The following is a 16,453-nucleotide window of genomic DNA, read 5'->3' as shown; positions in this document are numbered from 1 at the left end:
ATACAAAACAGGGGAACTATAGGACACGCAATCAGAACACAAACAGACACAGGTGTACAAGACAGACCAAAGCAATCACACCACAAAACATTCAACGGTGGCAGCTAGTACTCGGGGGACGGCGAACGCGAAGCCTGCCCGAACCAGGAGGAGGAGCAGTCTCGGCGAAACCGTGACAGTACCCCTGACGCGCGGCTCCAGCCGTGCGACACCCCGGCCTCGGGGGCGGCCAGGAGACGCGGACCCGGGCGCGTGGGATGCCCACGGTGGAACTCAGTCAGGAGGGATGGATCTAGGATGTCCCCTCCTAGGGCACCCAGCACCGTTCCTCCCGGACCGTACCCCTCCCACTCCACGAGATACTGGAGACCACTCATCCGGGCGCCTCGAGTCCAAGATGGTCGGACCCTGTACGCGGGCCCCCTCGATGTCCAAAGGGGGGCGGAAGGGTCTCTCCTATCTCTATTTTTCTTGGAGTGGGCCAGCTCCACCGGCCCGAGAAGAGACACATGGAACGAGGGGTTAATATTATTGTACTCAATAGCAGGGACGGCCTGTTCAATAGGGCGATATGGGCGACGCACTGCCAAACGGAAAAGGAAGGGGATTTTTTTTTCTAATCAATTATATCACGGCAACAGTAGTTATCAGTGTTCACGTCTGATCTGCCAGCCACTAAATGTCAAATCAGGCTAAAGTCGTGCTTCAAATGGCCCTGCCCGTTTTTGGGGGGCGATTTCAGTCAGGTTGAAAATCGCCCAGAAGTCTCTCATAGCCTGTCATGTAAAATCTATTTTTTTCAAATTTCAAAGCTTTCATACATTCTCTATGGGTGTCTGTGGGCTTGCACTTACGCCGGGCTTTCGTCATACGTGGCGTAACCATGAACGTAACTAAGACAATAGCGGCTAGCAGTCTCTGTTGCGACCTGCAGTGTGGCGTTATTTTATGTTTTTTATTTGTAGACTTAGTTTACAAACATTCTGCCAACCATCGATTTCCAGTGGTGAGTTTTGGACTGGTCTTGTTGATCGTGTACATACCCGCTACGAACGGACTAAATAATGAAAACGCTGCTGGCAGCGGAATCCAATACAGCTGGGAGACTTGGCTGGATGACAGAGTCCCGGACAGAGAAGTGGAGCCGGCCGGCTTCACCCTGGTCACAGCGGACCGCGATCCTGGTAAGAGAGCGACTCTGTACCCCGACGTTGAACTGCTTTCTGTGTCATTGCGACCTTACTATCTGCCCGTGAGTTCCCCCAATTGTTTGTTACCGTTGTGTACTGTTGATAATCACAAGTTTACTGGAGAACTGAGACCAAGTAGAGACTTTGGACAGGGTGGATATGGTATAATAAAGGCAGTTTATTCAGAGGTAAAGATATCTGGAATCGCGTGCACGGACTCGTTCGTCAAACTCTTAGGGAGAAGAGAGCCCCGAAAACATTGTGTGCAGACATTTTATACAATAAATGATGTAGGTTGAATCTAGTAGATCTGATCTTCTGATTGGTCCTGATGTGTTGGGCGAGGTCCCCTCCACTGTTGCTTTGGCTCTGAGTCGGGTTCTCTGTCTTCAAATGTTCAGCCTAAAGAGAGGGGATTTTTGTGTGTGTGTGTGTGTGTGTTTAACAGTGATGATGTGTGTGTGTGTGTGTGTGTTATCAGAGCAAGAACTTGTGAGTTGGAAGAACTGAGAGACCTATGGCGTGGGTGTTGTCCTTGGCCACCTGCTGACAAGGCTGACAAGATAGGACTCTTTTGTCCATTGTTATAGGATAGGAACAGCATTGATTGAAAACAAACGCCCAACACAAAATGGGTCATGCACAGATTTTAGTCAGACCAAGCTATAACATTATATATTTACTACGACAGTACATTCAACCAAAAGCTAATATAACAAAGGCATCAGAGATTATTTATAATCTGTCACAGAAACTGAATCCATCTCCCCAGATCAGTCAATAAATGCTTCTGGTATTGACTTATATGCTGCCCTGTCTTCATGTTGTTGCTGGACATATCTTTTTAAAATGTGTGTAGGTCACCTAAATCATCAGAAAAATTGCCCCTCCTGAGAATTTTTTTCAGGAGCCGCCACTGCTCAATAGGCAGTTGTAACCTGTAACACACCTCGTTCAATCTTCTCAGGACTTTAAAGGGGCCCCACAAACCGCCGACCCAGCTTCCGGCAGGGCAGGCGGAGGGGCAGGTTTCGAGTCGAGAGCCAGACTTCGATCTCCCGGTGCGATACACGGTCCCTCACTGCGGTGGCGATCGGCGCGCGCCTTTTGTTGACGGATGGCCCGCTGCAGATGGACATGGGCAGCGTCCCACGTCTCCTCCGAAGGCGCGAATCCACTCGTCCACGCAGGGGCCTCGATCTGGCTCTCGTGCCACGGTGCCAGGACCGGCTGATACCCTAAAACACACTGGAAAGGTGTTAAATTGGTGGAGGAGTGGCGGAGAGAGTTCTGGGCCATCTCTGCCCAGGGGATATACCTAGACCACTCCTCCGGCCGGTCCCGGCAATAGGACCTCAGAAACCTACCCACATCCTGGTTGACTCGTTCAACATGCCCATTGCTCTCTGGGTGGTACCCCGAGATAAGGCTCACCGAGACCCCAAGCGTTCCATGAACGCCCCCAGACTCTGGAGGTGAACTGGGGACCTCGGTCAGACACAATATCCTCCGGGGACCCCATAGTGCCGGAACACGTGGGTAAATAGGGCCTCGGCAGTCTGTAGGGCAGTAGGGAGACCCGGCATTGGGAGGAGACGACAGGCCTTGGAGAACCGATCCACAACGACCAAAATGGTGGTATTCCCCTGGGAAGGGGGTAGGTCGGTTACAAAATCCACCGAGAGGTGGGACCATGGTCGTTATGGAACGGGCAGGGATGTAACTTACCCCTGGGAAAATGTCTAGGCGCCTTACACTGGGCGCACACCGGGCAGGAGGAGACACAAACCCTCACATCCTTAGCTAACGTTGGCCACCAGTATTTCACGCTAAGGCAGTGCACTGTCCGGCCAATACCTGGATGTCAGAGGAGGGTGATGTATGAGCCCAATAAATAAGACGATCACGAACCTCGAGCAGAACGTACGTCCCGCCCCACAGGACACTCGGGGGAGTAGGGTCGGTACGCAGTGCCCGCTCGATTCCGATCGACCTCCCATACCACCGGAGCCACCAGACAAGACTCCGGCAGTATAAGTAGGCTCTATGGCCCTCTCCTCTGTGTCATACCGCCGGGACAGGGCGTCTGCCTTACCGTTCTGGGACCCTGGGATGTATGTGATCTTAAAAACAAACCGGTCAGGAACATGTTCCACCTAGCCTGACGAGGGTTCAATCTCCTAGCTGCCGGATGTACTCCAGGTTACGGTGATCAGTCAGAATGAGGAAAGGGTGTTGAGCCCCCTCAAGCCAATGCCTCCACACCTTTAGGGGCCTGGACTACAGCTAACCAGCTCCCTGTCCCCAACGTCACAATTGCGCTCCGCCGAGCCGAGCTTCTTGGAGTAGAACGACACAGGGCGGAGCTTAGGTGGCGTGCCGGGACCGTTGTGACAGGACTGCTCTAATACCAGTCTCGGACGCGTCTACCTCTACTTGGAATGGTAAAGAGGGGATCCGGATGCGCCAGCACGGGGCCGAGGTGAACAGGTTCTTCAGTTTGACAAATGCCCTGTCCGCCTCAGCTGACCACCTGTAAGCGAACCGGACCCCCCTTTAGCAGGGACGTAATGGGAGCTGCAATCTGTCCAAAGCCCCGGATAAACCTCCGGTAGTAATTAGCAAAACCCAAGAACTGCTGCACCTCTTTTTACAGTGGTTGAGTTTGCCAATTACGCGTCTGGCCGACACACGGTCTACCTCTATCTCCACACCAGACGCGGACAACCGATAACCCAAAAAGGAGACGGACTCCTGGAAGAACAGGCATTTCTCTGCCTTGACATACAAGTCATGCTCCAACAGTCTTCTCAACACTCGGCGCACCAGGGCTACATGCTCGGCTCGTGTAGAAGAGTACACTAGGATGTCGTCGATGTACACTACCACACCCTGCCCATGCATGTCCCGGAAAATCTCTTCAACAAAGGATTGGAAGACTGAAGGAGCATTCATTCAACCCGTATGGCATGAGAGATACTCGTAATGACCCGAGGTGGTGCTAAATGCCGTTTTCCATTCATCCCCCTCCCTAATGCGCACCAGATTGTACTCCTCCTGAGATCCAACTTTGTGAAGAACTGCGCTCCGCGTAATGATTCTGTCATAGTCGCAATCAGTGGAAGAGGGTAACTGTACTTAACCGTGATCTGATTGAGACTACGGTAATCAATACACGGGCGCAAACCCCGTCCTTCTTCTTCACAAAGAAGAAACTCGAGGAAACCGGGAAGTGGAGGACCGTATGTATCCCTGTGCCAAGGACTCGGCCATGTAAGTCTCCCAGCCGCAGTCTCCTCTTGAGACAGGGGATATACACGGCTCCGCTGGAAGTGCCGCTCCTGTTTGGAGATTTATCGCAGTGTCCCCCTGTCTATGAGGTGGTAGCCGTGTTGCCCTCGTTTTGCTAAACACAAGTGCTAAGTCCTCATACTCAGGGGGATTGCATTGCGGGCACTTGGTTCGGACTCTCTCTCCTCCTCTCTCTAGCGTCCCAGCACCCCGAGCTCCATGGGAATCGGCTCGGAGGTGCTGGAGGGTGGAATGGGACGACCCCCACTCGGGGACGTCCGCGGGTAGCCAGCAGGGTGTCGAGACGGATGGAGATGTCCACCAACTGGTCGAAGGATAGGTTGGTGTCCCTGCAGGCCAGCTCACGACCGAACGTCCTCTCGTAGGCTACACCGGTAATGGTCGATGAGGGCCTCTCATTCCACCCCGCATCCGCCGCGTAGAGTCCGAACTCCAGGCGAACTCCTGTGCGCTCCTCTTCCCCCTGTCGGAGGTGGAACAGACGCTCCCCGCCCGCCTTTCCCTCAGGTGGGTGATCGAAGACAGCCCTGAAGCGGCGGGAGAACTCCGCGTAGGTGATGGTAGCGGCGTCTATTCCCCTCCATTCGGCGTTGGCCCACTCCAACGCCTTGCCGGATAGACAGGAGATGAGGGCGGAGACGCTCTCGTATCCCGAGGGCGCTGGGTGTAGGGTAGCCAGGTAAAGTTCCACCCTGCAGGAGGAACCCCTGACACCCGGCTGCAGAACCGTCATATGCCCTCGGGAGCGAGAGCCGAATGCCCCTGGGTTCCGGTGCTGAGAGAGGAGGACTGGCCGTTGGTGATGGGATGGTGTAAGAAGACGTGGGCACCTCCCCAGTAACCAACCGGCGCAGAGTGTTGGACACCTCGTCCATGGCGGACCCAAGTTGCCGGATCATGGTGTCCTGATAGCTGATCCGTTCCTCCAGCGACTTGGAGTGTCGCAGCTGCTCCTGCTGACTCCATAGTTGGTGTGTTGTTCTGTCAGATGAACCGATGTGGATGTGGTGGAGGAGTCAGGCGCAGGACACAGAGGCTTCGTCCAACAGACTTTACTAGTCAAAAGTGCAAAAATACAATAAACGGCCTCGAAAACAAACAGAGGCGAGTGAATACGTAAACCATGCGTAAACACTAAACAAACAAACAGAGCGTCAACACGCAGCTCCGAAATACAGACAGACAACAACACACAATCTAACCAATACAAAACAGGGAACTTATAGGACACGTAATCAGAACACAAACAGACACAGGTGTACAAGACAGACCAAAGCAATCACACCACGAAACATTCAACGGTGGCAGCTAGTACTCGGGGACGGCGAACGCCGAAGCCTGCCCGAACCAGGAGGAGGAGCAGTCTCGGCCGAAACCGTGACACTGCCGCCTCTAGGTGAGCATTTTCTAGTTTGCTTATGACCATGTACAGCTCCTTGAGTGAGGTCTTAGTGCCAGCATCGGTTTGTGGTGGTGAATACACAGCTACGAAAAATCTAGATGAAAACTCTCTTGGTAAATATTATGGTCTACAGCTTATCATGAAGTATTCTAACTCAGGCGAGCAGAACCTCGAGACTTCCTTGATAACACCAGATGTTGTTAACAAAGAGACACACACCCCCTCCCCTGAACTTCCCCGCCACCACCGTTCTGTCCTGCCGGTGTACAGAAAAAACAGCTAGATTCATATTTACCATGTCCTTGTTCAGCCACGACTCTGGGCATACTTTTATTTCACTGTACAGCCTTACCTATGGATTGTGGATCACTGAAAGGGGGTATCAGTCTACTCAGTTACACACACAGAACAAAACTGTGAAGAGTTTACACAAATATTAGGATTGTGGGTTAGTTAGATCACAAACATGTCTAAACTACAGTTGTTGAGTGAAAACAGAAAGAAGACAAAGAGATGTGTCAGAAGATGGGAACAACAAGCAGGATCATGTGGAAATCACTGTTACGAAATCAAAGCATCTCTGAATCATCCATGCTTTGGGTTTCAGATAAATAGAAGCATGATTTACTTTTTTATATGTTCAGTGTAGGAGGAAATTGAATTGTGGAAGAGCCACAACTAATGTTTCCTCATAGTGACGCAAGAAAACATACCGATTTCCTCTCCTCACCAAGTTAAAGTGTGCAGAGGGGGTCTTCATAAGGTGATGCTGTAAAAGTTGTGATGTTGCAGTTTCTGTGTATGTGTGTATAACTTTATTTCCACCTGAGAGCAAGATGCCCCATGAAACTGATCCTAGCTTGAAAATTACAACGGTTAAGACAACAGCGTCACAATAATGCAGGGTTGCTAAACCCAGAAGCACAACATCGCAAGAACTTCCTGGAACACTTGCGTAACAGACCAAACAGACCAGGCCGGGCGTTTGGGGAAATCAATGAGAGATGTGAAAAATTCTTCCTTAGTTGTTAATTTTCTCAAAATCTAAAGGCACAACCTAGATTCAAGCCAATGTCTTAATTAGTTCTACATGTTATTACTCCAACCTCATGAATGTGACAAAAGCAACTTTATATGTTCTGTACATGGGCACGTCGGCGCAAGATGACCATTAGACCCAATGACGTGTTTCTGCGCATGAGCTTCTCTAGCCAATGTCGCCATGACATCGCCTACAAATGTGATCAGGGATTTCTATTGGAGTCGCAGTTTTAGCATAACTTCATACTGCACTGTCTTAGCTACCGCTCTGAATCAACCATGGGACCAGCTCAAGCATTGTAGCAATGCTGCCTAGGCAGAAGGCAAGCAATCCGAGCAATTTTGACAAAAACAATGGATATATATTTTTGTTGTGCAAAATTGGTAGAATCTTAATTCAAATGATTCACAGCTGTAATTGCAGCAAAAGCTGCTTCCACCAAGTGTTAAATCAGGGGGGTGGAGACTTATCCAATTATGATATTTCAGTGTTCTTTGTTCTATAACTTTCTTTCAGTTTGAAAATGTGGAGTAGGTTGTGTAGATCTGTAGAAAATAATTAGAATTAAACCCTTTTAAGATGTCATTTTAAGGCTCAAAATGTGAAAAAAAATCAAGGGGGTGTAGACCTTCTATAAGAACTGTCCTGTAGCATAGTAGGTCTATAATATGTTACACCAGAAACACCTCCTCAGTCATTTATTATCTGAAGAACTCAACAGCACTGTAGGCAGGATATATGCTTTGATTGAAATAAAATAGGCCTACAAGAAAGGCTAATAGTTATGTTAACACCATCTGGGTTGATTACCTCACAAAACAGTAATTCAAGAAGATCTAAATGCATATTCCCATGAAAATGATTGTGAAGATTGGAATGCAGTTTGGACATTTCACCAGTAAAATGTGAATAATTATCATTCCAGATTGACAGTGATGTTTGCCTGTTTTGAAATTAGGTATGCCTAACTTGGTGTTTTGAGGTTATTAAAACATTATAACTTTTTATTGAGACAGTATGTGTGTGTAGGTAGACGTTTCAATTGGAGGATGCATTTTATGTATATTCTATAAAGATATTCAAAGACGACATCAGTTGGTACAAATTATGAGAAATTATGACATCATTATTTTTTTCAATGCTCTTAAATGATAACTTCATAATATAGCCTAATGTCAACAAACTTCTATCTCATGAGATATGGCTGGCTTGTGGCTTGTGTGGATATTTTAGTGGGCTGTATGGTGGTTAGCTAGTCTAGACTACCTGTGTTCTTTGTTTGTAAAATCAGGATGTGCCGCAACAAAAAGTGAGCATGAGAGGGGGGTGACCTGGGAGAGAGGGGAGCTCCCCCCTCCTGGTCAATACCTTTTAGTTTTAAAGTTAATTTCCTGAAATTGTACACATTTTGCCATAAGGAGTAGAGAAAATGTTGCCGTTTTAAAGCAAGCTTTCTGCTATTCTAATCATTTTGCCATGGACTGGAGAGACATTTTTGCATTTTTAAAGCACATTTCCTGCAATTCTACACATTTTGTCAAGACTTATGACATGTTAATGATACATGAGTGAGAGTGACAAAATAAGTAAATGGGGACCCTCTGAAGGCCAGGGCCCCTGGGAACATATCCTATGTGCCCGGTCGGTATTCGGCCATGATTGCAAAGAGTTTAGAAAGCTGGCTAGACTAACTGACAATCTAAAAATTGTTAGCTGACAAGGCTAGTAGAGTGACTGACATAACAAGAGAAAAACTGCTGATGCAAAACCTAATTTCCAAATTGCATATTGTGTATTCACATTGTGTATTCTACTAAAAGTTGAAAGCCTGACTGAGTGGATGCTTTTAGATCTGTATTCAAACAGTTTTAAAGAGTTGTCATTTTTTGGGATCTGTATTCAAAAAGTTGTAGTGACCTCTAAATAAACGATTTCTTCCCCGGAAAAATTGTTCCTTCCACAAAGTATAATTACAACTATAGATATCTCAGGTCTGACACATACACACACACACACACACACACACACACAAGACTTACACATGACACAAAAAACACTGAAAAATGCTAATTGATAGCAAGTCCCAGTGGAAGTTTTTTATAATGATTTTACCTTGAATGTAAATATGCAAATAGCTGTATGTTTTCAGTGTCTTTTAATGTAATTATGTGCTTCTAACATGTCATGCTGATATGGTAACCTCCTCTAAAACAACATTGAGAAACAGTCCTCTTGTAGCTGGTCATGTACAAACCCCACCCTCTTCAACATGTGTTTGTGTGCGTGTGTGGGTATGTGTGAATGGGTACGTTGTGTATGTGTGTTCTCACATCAGTGTGTATCTCCTCAGGACCTGAGGATTCAGGGAGAAGACTCTACAGGATGGTTGCTGTGAGCTTTGGGATGCTGTGTGTTCTACAAGTCACGCTCAACATCTCTCTGAGACTAGTCTGTGAGTGTATTGTTATCTAATCATTACACTATATCAGTTTTTCACAAGGTCCCAAATTCAGATGAATGTTGTTATCTGCATGGCGCTTGCAACACCAGTGTTATGGGTTCGATTCGCACGGAGGGCCAGAGGGGCCAGTATGAAAATGTATACACTCACTAACTGTAAGTTGCTCTGGATAAGAGTGTCTGCTAAATGACTCAAATGTCAATGTAAATCTGTGTAAGAACATTTTTAAGGAACTAGCAAACCTAATCCAAGATATTCTGTCCACTTTTAAAAGACTGTGTAGACCGTCAGTTTTTAATGTCTGTCACGTACAGTAACAGTATGAAATTGCGTTTTCCCCAGTAGCTATATGTTTCAATCCTTTCTAGATAACAGAGGCATGGGAGATAAAACCAATGTGACTGGAGAGAAAGACCAGCTACAGACCAGTTTTAATACCCTGGCTAAAGAGAAAGACCAGCTACAGACCAGTTACAACACCCTGGCTAAAGAGAGAGACCAGCTACAGACCAGTTACAACACCCTGACTGAAGAGAGAGACCAACAAAAGAGGGAGAACAATGATCTCATGGCAAAGTTCTCTAATCTGAGTGAGATCACCTAATCAATTATCATAACATCACATTCCTAAAATGCAGTCAACTTGTATTTGTATTGTTCAATAATAGGTGCAGAATAATAATTCATGTTTTTGTCTTGTAGAACAAACTGCTGAAGGTTGGCAGAAGTTTGAATCCAGTTGGTACTTCATCTCTACTGAGACTAAAACCTGGAGGGAGAGTAGCCGGGACTGTCTGGAGAGAGGAGCAGACCTGGTCATCATAAACAGTGATAAGGAACAGGTGAGAGAGCAAGAGAGAGAGAGAGAGATATGGGGGGGTTATGATCAAACATCCCTTGGTCAGTAATGTATCTTCCAGTATTTAACGCATTTATCCTATTGCAGTTGACAATATCAGTATCTTTATCAACAACAGGAGTTTCTCTTTGGCCTCAATAAGAGAGCCTGGATTGGTCTGACTGACTCTGTTACTGAGGGGACCTGGAAATGGTGGACCTCACACCACTGACCATAAGGTGAGATTTGTCCATCCAGGTGTGATAGAGACTTTTAGCAAATTACATATTGCTTCAAATCATGTTCATAAAAAATATTGTTTCCAGTCATAGTTGTCATTCCATGAGCACTAACAATATATCATAGTAACCAAGTAATATTTGCATGTGAAAATATCATTTAAAACAAGCGTGTTGGTCCACGCTGATAAGGGTATGCTCATTTTAAAGCTGAAAAAACATGTCTATAATTTAGAATTATGTTTTCGACCACAGTGTCTGACTATTTACTTTGACCCCTTTTTTAATTCAAATGTATTATTTGAACTGCCTCCCTTGTACTGCCTCTCTTGCACTGGCTCTCTGCACCCTCACTAGTCTCTACCCACATACTAACCATACTACACATACACACACACACAATGCACATGCATATTGACGCCACACACACACACACACACACACACACACACACACACACACACACACACACACACACACACACACACACACACACACACACACACACACACACACACACACACACACGCACTGCTGCTACTCTGTTTATTTTCTCTCTTGATTGCCTAGTCACTTTTACCCTTACCTATAGGTACAAACAGTGCCTTCAGAAAGTAATGAAAAGCTGAAATGTCTTGAGTCAATAAGTTTCAACCCCTTTGTTATGGCAAGCCTAAATAAGTTCAGGAGTAAAAATGTGCTTTAAAAGTGACATAATAAGTTGCATGGACTCACTGTGTGCAATAATAGTCTTTAACATGATTTTGAATGACTACATCATCTCAGTACCCCACACATACAATTATCTGTAAGGTCCCTCATTCGAGCAGTGAATTTCCAACACAGATTCAACCACAAATACCAGGGAAGTTTTCCAATGCCTGCAAAGAAGGACTCCTATTGGTAGATGGGTAAAAACAAAAAAAAAGCAGACATTGAATATCCCTTTGAGCATGGTGAAGTTATTAATTACACTTTGGATGGAGTACCAATTCACCCAGTCACTACAAAGATACAGGCGTCCTTCCTAACTCCAGTTGCCGGAGAGGAAGAAAACCATGAGGCCAATGGTGACATTAAAACAGTTACAGAGTTGAATGGCTGTGATAGGAGAAAACGGAGGAATCCTGTTTGCAATAAGGCACTAAAGTAACACTGCAAAAAATGCTAAAACGGTTCGGACGGTACAGACAGAAGTTGGCACATCAGTGTTACCGACTTCAGACGAGTCCCGTGACACTTGTGAGGGTTGTAGAGCAAAACGGAGAACACCATCATGTTCGTGAGAGTCTCCCCTTTCTATAGAGGGGTTTGCACAGACATTCTCATGGTCTGATAAACACCGCTGTAGCTTGGCCACCTTCCCATGCAAAAAAAACCAGATATCTTTAGCTGAAATTGACGGATTGTGATGGAGATTGTTTTATTACGTTACTTAGATTGACGCACAGGTAAAATCTCGTAAAGATTTAAAGGACAGAATGGAGCTGAGCACAGGCAAAATCCTAGAGGAAAATCTGCTTTCCACCAGACATTGGGAGATGAATTCACCTTTCAGCAAGACAATAACCTAAAACACAAGGCCAAATCTACACTGGAGTTGCTTACAAAGAAGACAGTGGATGTTCCTGAGTGGCCGAGTTATAGTTTTGACTTAAATCTGCTTGAAAATGTATGGCAAGACCTGAAAATGGTTGTCTAGCAATGATCAACAATGAAGTTGACAGAGCTTGAAGAATTTTTCAAAGAATAATAGGCAAATATTCCACAATCGAGGTGTGGAAAGCTCTTAATAAATGTACCCCAAAAGACCAAAGGTGATTCTAACATTTATTGACTCAGGGGGTTGAATAATTATCTAATCAAGATATATTAGTGTTTTTTTTAAATGTTAGAATACATTTTAGTATTTTGTGTAGATTGTTGTCAAAAAAATTACAATTAAATCAATCTTAATCCCACTTTGTAAAACAACAACATTTTTAAAAAGTCAAGCGGTGTGAATATTTTCTGAAGGCACTGTATTACCTCAATTACATACCTCGTACCCCTGCACATTGACTCGGTACTGGTAGTCCTACATAGACTATTTTTATTTTGTTGTGTTACTATTTTCCTTTTTTTATTTAGCACATTTTTTATTTATTTTTTATTACTTTTTAACTCTGCATTGTTGGAAAAGCACTCGTAAGTAAGCATTTCATGGTAAGGTCTACACCTGTTTTATTTGGCATGTGACAAATAAACACATGTTACACCCCCTTTTACTCCAACCCCCCAAAACAAATAAAAAAAAACATTGTAAAGTGGTTATCCCACTGGCTATAAGGTGGGATATTTGTAAGTCGCTCTGGATAAGAGTGTCTGCTAAATGACGTAAATGTAAATGTAATATGACAAATACAATGTTTATTATTTAATTTTCTCTGTCTTGTTTACCCTGTAGTTACTGGTACCCACAGCAGCCTGATAATGGTGGTGACAACCCAGCAAATGGGGAGGAGGACTGTGTTGAGCTGAACACAGAAACATGGCTTCCTGTAAAGGCATGGAATGACCAATCATGTTTAGACAATCGTCACTGGATTTGTGAGAAAGTGGTTTAACAAAACCATGACAACAGAGGAGGCTGGTGGTGGGAGGACAGCCACACACAAAGCACCCTACAGTGCATCTATCTCTCTCTCTCTCTCTCTCTCGCTCTCTCTCATAGCATTGCTAATGCATGTAGGCTGAACATCTCTCTGTAATCTGTAAAATATTTGTTTTAAGTAGAAACATGTTATGTGATTTGCCAAAGCTTGTGCTTTTTTCATGATCAATTATTAGCATAAATCTCTATAATAAGAAGATGATCTAAGGCTCAGATTAAGTAAGAAAGGAACAATGTCCTAGCAGGTTTACCAGCTTCCTGATTTAATGTGATTGGATCGTTAAAACAATGAGACTTGCAGTTGGACACAGACGGACAGCAAAACAGTACTGAGAGGATACAAGCTGGACGCAGGCAGACGTGGGAAGTCCCCCTTTTCTGATTAAGATGCAGACGTAGATTTCCCACACACACCTCTGAATAACTCTTCACACTGATGTCACACACAGACAGCATAGATAAAAGTAAAGGGCCCCTATATGGCCATCGGTATTTGTATTTATTAGGATCGCCATTAGTTCCTGCCAAGGCAGCAGCTACTCTTCCTGGGCTCCAAAAAGGATAAAAAACAATTACATCACAACAAAATGTAACAACAATCTACATCATAAATAAAACAATACATCATACAATACATTATTACATAATTACTCTAATACTACAAATGTACAATAGAAAATGTACAATACTACAATACTACAATGTGTGTATGTGTGTAGAGTGCCTGTGTTAGAATGTGTGCGTGTCTCTTCACTGTCTGCGTTGTGCCGTGAGGTGTTGTTTTAAAATCTGATTTTACTGCTCGCTTGAGTTACTTGATGTGGAAGAGAGTTCCATGTCGCCATGGCTCTATGTAGTACTGTGCGTTTCGCAGAGTAAGTTCTGGACTTGGGGACTGTGAAGAGACCCCTGGTGCCAGGTCTTGTGGGGTATGTATGGGTGTCTGAGCTGTGTGTTAGCTGTTTGAACAGACAGTTTGGTGCTTTCAGCACGTCAATACCTCTCACAATAACAGGTAGTAGTGATAAAGTCAATCTCTCCTCTACTTTGAACCAGGAGAGATCAACATGCATGTTATTGATGTTAGCCTTGCTGCTCTGTTCTTGGCCAATTGTAATTTGCCCATGTCCTTCTTTGCAGCACTTGACCATTTAACTGGGCAGTAGTGCAGTTGTCATAAAACTAGGGCTTGTATGATTTGTTTGGTTGATTGTGAAGTCAAGAAAACAGAACAGCGCTTTATCACAGACAGACCTCTCTCCATCTTAGCTACTGTAGTGTATTAGGATTATGTCTTTGTTAATGTTTTTTAAGTGGAACTGAAAGGAGGTTTATTTTAGTTCAAAAAGTAGCCATTTGTAGGGTGACGCCCCAGGGAGACAGGTGATTGGACAGCAGAGGAGCAACCCATATTTTTTGCATTCTTTATAAGTATATGCTGGAGCAGAGGGGGGTTAGAACAGACAGATTATCTTTGGACACTGTTCTCCAGCCCTGCAGGGTCTGTAACTTATGCTGACATCTTGTGATATAAATAAAACGTATAATCAAAGTGCAGCCTAAGCGGACTCTTTGTTTGACAGCAATAAGTACCAGCATTTACGCGATACAACACTACCATTGCATCAATATGTTTTGACCATGTCAGATTACAATTTAGGGTTACAACAAGCAGTTTAGTCTCCTTAACTTGCTCAATTTCCACATTATTCATTAAAATATTTAGTTGAGGTTTAGGGTTTAGCGAATGATTGGTCCCAAATACAATGCTTTTCGTGTTTTGATATATTTAGGATTAGTTACATGCCAGCCATTCTTACACTGGCTGCAGCTCATTGTTAAGTGAAGTTAAGTGATTTCCCTTGCTGTGGTAGCTGCCTTGTATAATGTTGAGTCATCAGCATACATAGACACACAGGCTTTACTCAGTGCTAGGTCATTAGTAAAAAATATGCCAGACTCTACCTGGTTTACGGTAGAGATAAACAGAAGGTAAATTAAGTCCCATCCAATACAGAAAAACATTAAGATAAACAGAAGGAAAAAAAAGTCCCATGAATATGTCCAATATGTTAATCAGTGATATAGAGCAGTAAGAGACCATATAAGAGGGTGCATGTGGGTGGAACTTCCCCCAGTAGACCAGGAAGTTACTCAGGAATCAGATAAAAAGGTGAGAAGAAGAAGAAGAAAGTGTCCCAACTATAACCAGCCAGGACATGTTTCATGTTTCTGAAGATAGCAACAACATGTAAATGTTGTTGCTATCTTCCTCTTTTGATATTTGATACTTCCTGTGTGCTGGGGATAACCCCCACCTACAACAGGTTCAAAAGCAGTTCGTTTCAGACACTGACACAGGGCAGAGATACGCTCTTGAACCAGTGAAATTGTCTTGCATACTTTAACATGCTGACTACACCGGGCACGCACGTCTACGTTCGCCATCGCACGCGTGTTGATTTTGTCCATCCACAGCAGACGTGATCAGGACACGCAGGTTGAAATATCAAAACAAACTCTGAACCAACTATTTTAATTTGGGGACAGGTCGAAACATATTAAATATTCATGGTCATTTAGCTAGCTACCTAGCTAGCTTGCTGTTGCTAGCTAATTTGTCCTGGGATATAAACATTAGGTTGTTATTTTACCTGAAATGCACAAGGTCCTTTTTTTCCTGGAATTCGTAGAATTTTGACCCATTTTGACTCACACAAAATTGTGTGTTCTCTACACAATTAATCCACAGATAAAAAGGGAAATGTAGTTAGTTTCTAGTGATCTCTCCTCCTTCAGTCTTCTTCTTCTTCTTCTTCTTCTTCTTCTTCTTCTTCTTCTGTGGACTTTATATGGCGATTGGCAACCAACTTTAAAGGTGCATTACCACCACCAACTGGACTGGAGTGTGGACCTCAGTTAATCTTTCAATCACCCAAATGGGTATATGCTCCTAAAAACCAATGAGGAGATGGAAGATGCGGGACTTGCAACGCGTCAAGAGTAAAAAATAGAACTAAGCCTGGCTACACAGACGCTCATTGACGGGCTCGAGCAGTTTGGATGAAATTATTGAATAACATGTACGTGTAAATGTATTCTGCAACGCTCGCGCACTTACGTAATGCGATTTGGTCAGCATGTAAGGCACTGTAGCTTAAAAAAACTTTGTTGAGGCAGTCTATACCATGCCAGATATTACCAAGAAGGTCAAGTTTGACAGAGATGAGATGGAGGAGAGGATTGTAGATATATATGTAAGTGCAGACACCCTGAGAGACGGTGAGGCAGCAGACTCCGTTGCCACGCCAACGAG

The 16,453-nt window shown here is 44.5% G+C and overlaps 1 long non-coding RNA gene across 1 annotated transcript; it reads left to right on the top strand.

Moving 5' to 3' along the window:
- Positions 1–9,882: 9,882 nt before the first annotated feature.
- Positions 9,883–10,457, top strand: LOC121560330. The gene is made up of 3 exons (XR_006660058.1): positions 9,883–9,997; positions 10,110–10,249; positions 10,385–10,457. It is a non-coding gene; the product is annotated as an uncharacterized LOC121560330 (long non-coding RNA).
- Positions 10,458–16,453: the final 5,996 nt, after the last annotated feature.

Source organism: Coregonus clupeaformis, unplaced genomic scaffold (genome assembly GCF_020615455.1).
Source record: "Coregonus clupeaformis isolate EN_2021a unplaced genomic scaffold, ASM2061545v1 scaf2282, whole genome shotgun sequence".
Classification (NCBI taxonomy): domain Eukaryota; kingdom Metazoa; phylum Chordata; class Actinopteri; order Salmoniformes; family Salmonidae; genus Coregonus; species Coregonus clupeaformis.
The sequence above is the reverse complement of the archived record's forward strand: the minus strand, read 5'-3'. Positions and strand labels throughout refer to the sequence as shown.